This window comes from Dromiciops gliroides, chromosome 6 (assembly GCF_019393635.1).
Source record: "Dromiciops gliroides isolate mDroGli1 chromosome 6, mDroGli1.pri, whole genome shotgun sequence".
Lineage (NCBI taxonomy): Eukaryota > Metazoa > Chordata > Mammalia > Microbiotheria > Microbiotheriidae > Dromiciops > Dromiciops gliroides.
In genome coordinates, this window is record NC_057866.1 from 91,834,283 (window position 1) to 91,846,592 (window position 12,310).

Consider the following 12,310-nt stretch of genomic DNA (forward strand, 5'->3'; position numbering starts at 1 on the left):
AATCCTGCCTTTGATGCTTACTATCTGTGTTACCTTGGCCAAGTCACTTTATCTCTTTGGTCCTCAGGTTTCTAATCTATAAAATAAGGGGGTTGGATGAGATAGCCTCTGATATTTTTTCCGACTCTGTACTATGTGGCAGAGACCACTTGTACAGAGAGGAAATAATTGAGATATCTACAAAAAAGATCACAGGCTTAGCTTGTTGGCATGTTACAGCAGTAGGGAGAGGAGAGAAGGACTTCAAATATTTGGAAAGCTCCCAGAGCTCTCTCTTCCCAAAGTACATGGGCTAACTAACATGGACTGACCTTAATGATGGTCATAATGCTAATAGCTAACATTCATATATTGACTTAAAATATGCAAAGTAATTTAAAGATATTATCTCATTCGATCTTTATAACAACCCTGTGAGGTAAGGGCTATTGCTTTTCCCATTCTGAAGATGAGGAAACTGAAGCAGACAGAGATGAAGGAATTCACTCAGAGTCACACAGCGAATAAGAGCCTAAGGTAGAGTTTGAACCCTTAGTTTTCCAACTTGCAGTCCAGGGGTCCATCTAGAAAAACACTGCCTCTCTAGTGATAGCTTTATTTTCTAAGAGATAGAGGGACCAACAAATGGAGCCATTCCTCTTTGCCTGGTTCTCACCAACAAAGAGGAGCAGGTAGCTGGGTTGAGAATGATGGGAACTTTGAAAAGAAGTGAATGCTATACCTTTAAAAATTTACATAGAAGAGTGGGAAGCCAGGCATAATCTGGCACAAGGATAGGGCCTGTAATTTGATCATTATAGAGAGCTCCCAAAAGAGAAAACTTCTCCCAAGGCAGGTAGGCACTTTCTTTGGATCTTAAAGATTTAGAGTTGTCAGAGTCACTGAGAGGTTTAGTGTCAGATTCGGGAGCATCCAGCTGGTGTGTGTCACAGCCAGAGCTTGAAGCCTCTTCTTCCTGGACCCAAGGCCGGCTCTCCACTTAGACAATATAGTACTAAAATGAACCTCTGTGATTCACACCAAGTTTGACTGTCTCTCCATGCTAACTTTATTTACATTTCATATTTTGAAAATGGTGGTAATCAGTGATGATTAGGTGCATTTTTCCCTCCTTTTTCTTCTTCTCACATAGGCTTGGAGTCCAATGTCCTTTTCTGCCACTAAGGAAGTGGTACTTTCCAACTTGGCATCCTTGGTCTGATGGTTTCTGGGAAGTCATTCTTTCAAAGTGATTGCTTTGCACAAAATGAATTCAGAACAGAGGCAAGAAATCATCAGACTCCTGCCTCATCCCAGGCGAATTGAGGGCACACATTTTATTTTCTAATAATGAATCATAGAATCACAGAATGAGCTGGAAGGGACCCAGAGATCCTCTAGTCTAACCTTGCCATTTTATGTGTGAGGAAGGTGAGGTCCCTGAGAGGGAAAGGACTTTCCCAGGGTCATACAATAAGTTCCATACTGAGCCGTGATTAAAACTGGGTCTCCTGGTTCCTAGGTTAGTGCTTTTTCCACTTCTACTAAAAGGTAATTGATAGGACTGTGCATCTCCAAGAAGGCAGAAAGGCATTTTTCTAACCACAAAAATATGCAACTTGTTTCTTTAGATTCTGGCAGAGTAATTGAAAAGGACTTCTTAGGTACAATTATACAAGGTGGAAATGTGGAAGGACTAATTAGGCCTATTTTTCCTAATTAGATCTCAGGGAAGAAAATTTCTTTGCACATCTTTTGCCTTTAATTCTTCAAAAGATTGGTGCTTTCTTCAAGATGGGTACTTCTTTTAGAGACACACATGGCAAACTTTTCTTGGGTAGCAAGGCTCCTGGTGATGGGACTGGTTCCAAATGAAAGATATGTAGTTCATCTCCAAGCCCTCCCAGCTAAGCCCTTGAAAACAGAAATTGTTTGTTTTTCTTTTTTGTCTTTTGTATCCTTAGTGCCTAGACCAGTGCCTTATACATAATAAATGCTTTTTGATTGATTGAATGAATTGACAGAAATTATGCTACTCTTGGTGTAGCTTTTGAGAGTCTGCAGCCATTCTATGATGTAGGGAGGCATTAGGGCAAGGGTATTAGTAGAGGCTTTCTTCAAAATGATTAGAAATTCCAAGATATACAAGGAACTGATTCAAATTTATAATAAGAAGAGCTATTCCCCAATTGATTAATGATCAAAGGATATGAACTGACAATTTTCAAAGAAATCCATGCTATCAATAGCTATATGAAATAATGTTCCAAATATTAGTTAGAGATATGCAAATTAAAACAATTATGAGGTTTTACTTCATACCTATCAGATCGTCAAAGTTGACAAAAAAAGAAAAAAGAAAATTATAAAAATTGAAGGGGATTGGTGAAAACCGGCACATTGATGTACTACTGGTAGAACAGTGAATTGCTCCAGCCATTCTGGAAAACAATTCAAAAACTATACCTCCAAAGTTATTGAATTGTACATACCCTATGAGTATGTACAACTATATTATATATACATACCTATACAGCAATATCTATAATAGATCTATACTTTCAATGTAATCAAATAAAGATGAAAAATACCCAAATGTATGAAAACTATTTATAGTAGCTCTTAATATAGTGACAAAACCGAGGGGAGAAGTGTCCATCAATTGGGGAATGACAGAACAAAGTATAGTATAGGAATGGAATGGAATACCATGTGCCACAAGATACGACAAAAAGGATGGTTTCGAGAGAAGTGAGTAGAACCAGGAGAACAATTTTTATAAGAACAACATTGTAAATAAAAACAACTTTGAAAAACTGAAGAGCTGATCGATGCACTGAGCAGCCATAATTACAGGGAACTGATAGTTTCACACGCTACCCACCTGACAGACAGGTGATGGACTCAAGATAAGACATACATTTTTGGACACAGCTAATGTGAGAATCTGACTTTCTTGACTATGCCTACCATTTACAAAGGATTTCTCCCACCCCTTTTTCCTCCTCCTAATTCAGATAACAAGGTGATAGGGGAAAATGTGCTTGTTAGTTGAAAAAGCCAGATTTTAAGACCAGAAATCTTATTTTGACTTTAATGAACCAAATAAAGCATAAAAGAAAAATCAAATAACTTATGATAATAATTTCAGTATTCTCTGTGTATGCAAAGAGTCTAATACTAGGGATCAGTAATAAATAATGATAACAATAATAATATTTACATAATGCTTCTATTTACATAATGCTTAAGTGTTATAAAGCCCTTTACATCTATTTATTCATTTGATATGATGTATGATAGGCAGAGAGCAATGATTTGTATTCCCTGGAGGTGGAAACTAAATCTCAAAGAAGTGAAATAGACCAGCATATAGTAGGTGCTTAATATCTGTTTATTGAATATAAATAATTTGCCCAAGGTCACACAGCTCGGAGGTGTCAGGACCATCATCTGAATTTGGTCTTACCTGGGCATTTTGTTAAGAAAGATGGTGCCAAGCTGGAGAACAGAGATCAGAATGGTGAGAAGAGATCTCTATGAGGTTTTTTAAAGTAAACTGGTAATGTTAAGTCTAGAGAAGAGAAGGCTTAAATACGATATTATTTCTGTCTTCAAATATCTGAAGACAAGGAAGAGAGGTTAGATTAATATTACTTGATCCCAGGCAGCATCATTGAGAACAATTGATAGAAGTCAACAGACAGGAAGATTTCACTTAAGCAGAAGAAAAAACTTGATCACAATCGGAACTGTCCAAAAAGTAGAATGATTTTTCTTTGGAAAGCAATGAGTTCTCCAATATTGGAGATCTCTAAATGGATGAATTAACTGATCAATAAGCATTTATTAAGGTCTTACTATGAGCACATAGTAATATAATGACGACAACATCAACTACAATAATAAACATAATGATAATAATAATGATAATAGTGAAAATGGCCCCTGCCCTCAAGGAGCTTATCTTCTGATAGGAGAGCAAGTATGCATAAAAATACATATGTACAATATATATACAAAGTAGATACAAAACAGCAAGTGCTTGTTGGAAAGATTACTTATTTATTTTTTTTTTTTAGTGAGGCAATTGGGGTTAAGTGACTTGGCCAGGGTCACACAGCTAGCAAGTGTTAAGTGTCTGAGGCCGGATTTGAACTCAGGTACTCGGGACTCCAGGGCTGGTGCTCTATCCACTGTGCCACCTAGCTGCCTCGGAAAGATTACTTATAATAATATTTTAGTAAGTATTCCAGTCTAGGTACTGGTAAGACAAGTAGATCTCTGGGGTCCCTTCCAACTCTGAGACTTTATGATTAAGGGGGTGAATACCCTGTCACTTGAAGTATTTATATAGAGGCTGGCTGATACCTTGTCAGTGATTTTATAGCCTGAGGAGTATTTCTGATTCAGGCAGGGGGAAATCTAAAAAGCCTTTCAAATCTGTCCCAGCTCTGGGATTCTATTGAGTGTACTTGAACTTGACTTGGGAGTCTGCAAAGAAGTCCGGTAGCAAACAGCAGGGTTGCTTCATACTGCTCTGAGAGAAAACAAGCTGTTGGTAGAGAAGTTCTTCCCATTCTCTCCTTGTTGCTCCTGGCCCTACCTCATAGGGGGATCCTGGGGAAGAATGCTATATCTTATTAGGGATGGTGGATGAGGCACTGAGTGTTACCTTCCCAGATGGGTTGCCTCTTGTCACAGGAGATGCATCACCTCGGGGTTGGGAAACAGCAGCAGTTGGTCCCCAAGTGTTTTTCTTTAAGGCAAACAATTGATTTTTCCATCAGGGAATGAGTCATGCTGACAGGAGTTAGTAAAATATGGTCTTTTTCTTGACTCAAAGTCCCCTGTGTGGTCAGAGTAAATAGCTGATATTAACTTGGAAGGTGTCTGGTTTAGCTTTACAATGTCAGGAGGGGGAAGCAAGAACTTACTAGCCTGAAAACTTTAGAGGACAAACTTACTAGAAGAAAAGGGATTATTCAACCGAGCCTGTCCAACCTCTCTGCCTGACCTTCCCCGCTGTATATTGGGAACGAATGATGAATTTGAGGTCAAACAAGCAGGTTTCAAATCCTGTCCCTGCTACTTGAACTCCAGGAAGTTATTTCCCTTTTCCCAGTCTCAGTTCTCTCCTCTGTAAAATGAGATGATTAGATTAAATGGATTCTGTTGTTCCTTCTAGCTCAACATTCAATGATCTTATGAATCCCTACTCTCATGGAACCTGTAGTACAACAGGGAAGATAAGGTAGGGCCACGTATAATTGGGGGACAAATGATAATGTAATAAGCAAGACAGAGGACTAGACAAGTTCTCCAAACTTAACTACTTCTCAAACCCAAATCACAAGGCTTCTGCTCTTGGATCAAATGAGCAATTCTATTGCTGCTGTACAGTTTCTCTCCCTAGTCCTGAGTCTCATGCTTACTCTGTCATTCTAAGGTCATAACCTATGGAACTCAACTGCAACACCCCCCCCCCCCCCCCCCCCCCCCCCCCACCTCCAGGTGAAGGAGCATTGAGTCAGAACTAAACAACTGAGAAAAATAGGATAGGGACTGAGGATGGTGAAAAGTGAATGTCTCAATAGATGCAATAAAAGCCTTTGATAAAATACAACACCCATTCCTATTAAAAATGCTAGAAATTATAGGAATAAATGAAGCTTTTCTTCAAATGATAAGTAGTATCTATCTAAAACCAAGAACAAACATTTTCTGCAATGGGGATAAACAAGCCTTCCCAATAAGATTAGAGGTGAAGCAAGGATGCCCATTATCACCACTATTATTCAATATTTTATGAGAAATTCTAGCTATAGCAATAAGACAAGAAAAGGAAATTGAAGGAATAAACAGGCAATGAGGAAACAAAATTATTGCTTTTTTTGTAGCTATGATGCTATACTTAGAGAAGCCAAGAAAATCAATTAAAAACTTAGGCAAAACAAGAAGTTTAGCAAAGTTGGAGGATATAAAATAAACCCCCCACAAATCCTCAGCATTTCTATATATTACCAACAAAACCCAGAAGGAAGAGAAAGAAAGAGAAATTCCATTTTAAATAACTGCAGACGCTATGAAATATGTGGCAGTCTATTTGCCAACATACACAAAGGAACTATTTTAACAAAATTATGAAACACTCTTCATACAACAAAGACAGATTCAAATAATTGGAGAAATATTATTTGCTCATGAGAAAGCTGAGCCAATATAATAAAAATGATAATGTTACCTAAATTAATTAATTTATTTTGGGTCAAACCAAACTACCAAGGATTTACTTTATAGAATTAGAAAAAAAATTGACCTGGAGGAACAAAAGTTCAAGAACCTCAAGAGAATCTATGAAAAACAAACAACATGAAGGCAGGAAGCCTAGCAGTACCAGCTATCAAAATATATTAGAAAGTGGCAATCTTCAAATCAATTTGGTACTGGATAAGATATAGAGTGGCTGATCAGTGGAATAGATTAGGTACAAATTATATAGAAGCAAATGAGTACAGTAGTGTAGTATTTGATAAGCCCAAAGATCCCAGCCATTGGAGCAAGATCTCAGTATTTGACAAAAACTGCTGGGAAAACTGGAAAGTAGTCTGGCAGAAAGTAGGCATAGACCAACATCTCATACCATATATCAGTTTAAACTGACTATGGGTACATGACTTAAACATAACAGGTGTTATAATATGCAAATTAGGGGAACATGGAAGAAATTAGCTGTCAGATCTATGGATAGAGGAAAGATTTAAGATCAAGCAAGAGATGGAATTCACAGGAGGTGAAATGGATAATTTTGATTACATAAAATTAAGAAACATTTACACAAACAAAACCAATGCAGCTAAAATTAGAACAAAGTAGGAAACTAAAAAAAAGGTAGCAATTTTTTTTCTGAAAAAAGTTTCACTTCTCAAATATACAGAGAAGGGAGCCAAATTCATAAGAATAGAAGCCATTCCCCAAATGATAAATGGTCAAAGGATATGAAAAGAAACTTTTGAGATGAAAAAAATCACAGTAATCAAGTCATATGCAAAATTGTCCATTTAGGACAATTAGTGATTTACACCAATAATTAGAGAAATACAAATTGAAACAATTCTGAGGTATAACTTCACACCCATCAGATGGGCTAACATAACAGAAAAGGGAAATCACAAGTACTGAAGGGAAATAGGTGACTCAATTCCTTCATTTTACAAATGAAGAAATACAGACCCAGAGAGGTGAGGTGACTTGTCAGTGGTCACACAGGTAGCTTAATTGGGATTCAAACCTATGTCCTTTGAATCTAAATCTAGGTTTATTTTCACTACCTGTGCATTCATTACAGAGCTTTGCACTTTGCTTTTTGAGATCATAATCACATTCAATTACTAATAATCTAAATTGTATGACCTAAATTTAAAGCTAGAAGTTTTTTATGCTTAATGATTTTTAATCATCACTGATTATTTTTTAAATAGAATTTTTATTGATAGCTATTGTTTTTACATTGTCTTCTTTTGCTTTTGTATCTCTTTTCCTTATCTCTGAGAGTCATCCTTTATAACAGATTTTTTTAAAGGGGAGGAAGAGAAAAAGAAATATGGTTAAAAAAACCTTACATCATATGCAATGTTCCATACCTGTGAATTCCCACTTCTGAGAAAGAGTAGGGGGAGGTATCATCTCATACCTCTTTGGGGCCAAGTTTGTCCTTTATAGTATAATTTCTCAGCCTTATCTTTTATTTAATTAGCATAGATATTCCTTTTATAGACACCATGCTTTATTATTTAGTTTAATGAGTCAAGGTTCCCTTTTCTTCTAACTTGTTCTCTAAACCCCTGAGGTACCCGCTTACCACAATGAGGCACTTGAGTAGGGCTTGAGGGGAGAATTTCTTCATTGTCACAAAGTAACATGCTAATTGGTTATAATATGCCAGTTCCAGAAAATCCTATAAAATAATTCTCCCACTCAAATACTTTTTTTGCCCACATGTCTAACTATCCAAATGGCTGGCAAACTATAGCTCTGGTCCCTTGCTCAGAGTTATAATTTAGATATTGTGTTTTTCACTAAAAATTCTAGTTAAGCATTTCCCTTGCAGTTGTGTTATCCTAATTTCTCTTCTTCCTTTTCTCTTTTAATGGAAGAGTCTTGTCTTAATATTGGGTTTGGTTTCCACCAGAAGGCTAGTTTCTTCTTCAGTAGGTAAACTCTGGAGTCTACCTGAAATCCATAGAGGTAAATGGCATCTCTTACGAAGTATACGAGTAGGACTGCAAAACATACATAGGCAGAAAGGCAGAGTGATATCTCTTTTTAGATTCTATGCACTTTCACATACATCACATATTAAAATTGGTAAGCCCTGGATTGTTTAATTGATTATTCATAGAATTTGATTTGCTATCTTTGGACAAGGTGCTATCACCAAATAAAACTTGTCACCTAAGTCCGTAGGGTATATCTGAATGTTTCTATCTAAGATGAGGTCCAGCCAATATATCTATATATCATCTTATATCTAAGATGAGGGCGATTCTTATTTTACAGGTAGGACAATTGGCCAAACTCTTGTCTCCAGAGTTGTTGTTCTTCACATGAAAAGATGTCTTTAAATAAAATGTCAACTCTAGAAAGAAATGGGAAGTTTATGGTGCAGAATGAAACAACCATTAGTTTGAGTGTGGCCTGAGAGCCCCCACTTTGCTTTCCATGTATTTATTTACTTTTCTCTCTTAGAGGACCATTGTGAGGACATAAGAGGTGATGGAATCAAAGGAAAAGGGAAAGGTCCATATGAGCAAAACTATTTACAGCAGATTTTTTTGGCAAAGAATTGCAAACTCAAGTGATGCCCATCATTTAGGGAATTACTGAAAAAGTATGGTTTATGACTATAATGACATATTATTGTGCCATAAGAAATGATTAAATGGATAGTTTCAGAGAAACCTAGGGAGATTCTATGAACTGATGCAGAGTAAAGTAAGCAGAACCAAGATAGCAGTATGTTCTCAATTGGATCATATTCAAAAGACAGAAAACAATGAAAGACTTAAGAATACCAATCAATGTGATGACCAGTCATGACTGTAGATAACTCATGGTGAAGTGTGCTACCCACCTCTTGACAGAGAGGTGATGGACTCAAGAGGTAGTATGAGGCACTCAGTTTTGGACATGGTCAATGTAGGAATTTGTTTTACTTGACTATGCATATTGTTCCAAATATAGAATAGAATGCGTTCCAATATGGAACTCCAAAAGAAGAGTTTTGATTTTCTCTTCTTTCCTTATCAATATGCACATGTATGCAGTTTCATTGGAAGGAGAGAAAATAAATGCTTCTTAATTGAAAAAATAATAAAAATATTATTATTTTTAGATAAAAATAATGGGAAATGGTTTAATGTCTCTGCCACAGATGTTGTTCAGGTGACACTTCTGGATGCTTGCCTGACTTGGAGAGTCTCTACCTCCACTGGAAATTATATCATTTTCCTGATGAGCAAAGAACACCTGTATAGCTACAAGTGTTGGCAACAAGTGTCACAGAAATACTGAAGTTGACATTCATTCTATTGTCAGGTAGCTCTAATTATAAGCTTCTAAATGTCAAACCAGAATCAAACTCCCTCTGTTGCTTTCATTTCTGCCCTCTGGGGCAAGACAAATCTCTATTCTTCGTGCCAGTCTTTCAGGTATTTGAAGGAAGTGATTATGCCTATCCTAACTCTTCTATTTTTTCTGCCTAAGAATCCCTGACTATTGAACTGCACAGAGTTTGGCATACTGACTTGATTCCTCCCCTCCCACTTCTATTTTCCCATGCCCCTGTATGTTTTTTTTTCTTTTGGGTGAGCTTCTGCCCAAAGCTCTTCTTGGCTAGACTCCAATGCTTATGTGTTTCTTCATCTGTTAGTCTGCATTCACTCTCCTTGGCTGCCTATCATCCATGACTTGGACTGGTCATGTCTGGAACCATTTATCTAACCTAAGTCCTGGCCATTCATTAATTAGCTGGCTTAGTGTGCAATCAATTGACTACATTTAACAATGACTGGAGGGGATATTAAGTGTTGATTAGGGACTATTAATGAGAGACTAGAAGGGCTAGTATATAGCTAAGTTATCAATTAGGAGAAATCTATCTTGAGGGCCTCCTGCTTCCATTCTTGCTTCTCTTTCTTTACTCTTACCATATACTCTTATTGCCTCTGTCTGTCAAGGCAGAATTCATGCAGGAATAATGATAAACCATGAATGCAGAGGACTAAAGATGAAACACACTACCCAACACCTACCAGAGATTTGATGGACTTAAAATGTAGAATGAAACTTATACTGCTCAACATAGCCAATACTGGAATTTGTTTTGTTTGACTATGCATATTTGTTATGATGGTTTTATTTATTTTTAATTGTTCAACTGGAGAGGAAGCTGGGAGGGAAAGATGATAAATGCTTATAAAAATAAATTGATATACATACATATATTTATATGTATATATATTTTGCAGGGCAATGAGGGTTAAGTGACTTGCCCAGGGTCACATAGCTAATAAATGTTAAGTGTCTGAGGCTGGATTTGAACTCAGGTCCTCCTGAATCCAGGGCCAGTGCTCTATCCACTGTGCCACCTCAAAAACACACACACACAAATATATTTTTTTAAATTTAGAAATCCATGCTATAAAAAGTTTTTGTTCATTAAGGAACAAAAGACAAGTTTCAGATTATCAGGGAATAGAAAATAGAAGGTAAATAGGGGCTTGAAGGAGGATATATGTCTCAACATCAGAAAAGTAGTGCAGGAATCCCTAAGATCCAAGGAAAACTTGGGAGGCATAGTCTGCGATCAGTGTAGGGATAAAAGAAACCAGGTGACAAGTGAGGTCTTAGCTCTAGCATGGATTTTTTGCATGTTGAACATATCTGTGGTTTTCTAAGCCTGAACATATGTTATTTTCCTCCAAACTACCTTCAGCTGGACAGTCCCCTCTTCAAATGCAAGGAAAAAACTGTCCAAGGAATGACTAAAAGGGTTTTCTGGAGGTGATTCCTTAAACCATAGATGTCCCTGAAAGCTCGAGAATTCCAGGACTGATGGCATACGCTTGGAGGAAATATATTGGTCAGTGGAACTTTTTGTACTTCTCAAATCATATCATATGTGTGACAGTATACTTATCTAAATTTGGGGACTAACTTTGATTTTTCTTTTTTTTTCCTTTTTTTTGGCAGGGCAATGAGGGTTAAGAGACTTTCCCAAGGTCACACAGCTAGTAAGTGTCAAGTGTCTGAAGCCGGATTTGAACTCAGGTCTTCCTGAATCCAGGGCTGGTGCTTTATTCACTGCACCACGTAGCTGGCCCCTGGGGACTAACTTTGGAAAGCAATAATAACAGTGATAATAAAAGCAATATATATATATATATATATATATATATATACACACACATATACATACACACAAATGAGATAATGTACATGAAATAATCAATTAATCAAAATGTATTTATTACATGCCTATCCTGTGCCAAGCACTGGTGTTGCAAAGAAAAAAAGAAACAAATCACCCCTGCTCTCGAAGGGCTCATATTTGAATGGAGGAGACTACATGCATGTTTATACATATACATATGCATATTTGTATATATACATACACATGTGTGTATACACACATGTACACACACATGTATATATATATATATACATACACAAGATAAATATAGAGAGAATGGAAGGTAATCTTAGAGAGGAGCACTTTGCAAACAAAGTAAATAAATAAATAAATGTTGCTAACAATAACAATCATAGAAAGGAATGCAGATGGGGGAATATATGTACACAAATGACTACAATACAATGGAGGATATGATGCAAATAAAGAAGAGCTTCCATCAAAGTGCTGGGGAAATATGAGGAAAGAAAACACTTCTAGTCTGAGGGTCAGGGAAGGTTATTGGAACACATGGAACCTGCAGAAATGGAAAGAATTCAATAGGCAGAGATATGGAGCAAGCTCCTTCCTAGCAGGAAAGGGGAAGCATTGGGCCATTCCTCTTGACTTGAACCCAGATCTCTGAACTCAAAGTGCTGGATTCCCTCCCAGATTAAGATGGGGCTAGTATTATTTCCCACTTTTACTTCCCCAGCTAGACCTGGTGGATGTATGGGTGAGGGCTGGAATCAGGCCATGCACATCTCCTGATTCCCTGATATTCGGTACCAGATGACTGGGCATGCCAATGGTGCTGAGAAATGGACCATTACTTGATTGACCTCTTGACTTCCTTTCCAGTGCCCTGTTTTTTCCCCA

The 12,310-nt window shown here is 37.1% G+C and overlaps 1 pseudogene; it reads right to left on the reverse strand.

Annotated features, from left to right (window-relative positions):
- Positions 1-8,094: 8,094 nt before the first annotated feature.
- LOC122732029 lies at positions 8,095-11,101 on the reverse strand (annotated as a pseudogene).
- Between the last annotated feature and the right edge of the window lie 1,209 nt (positions 11,102-12,310).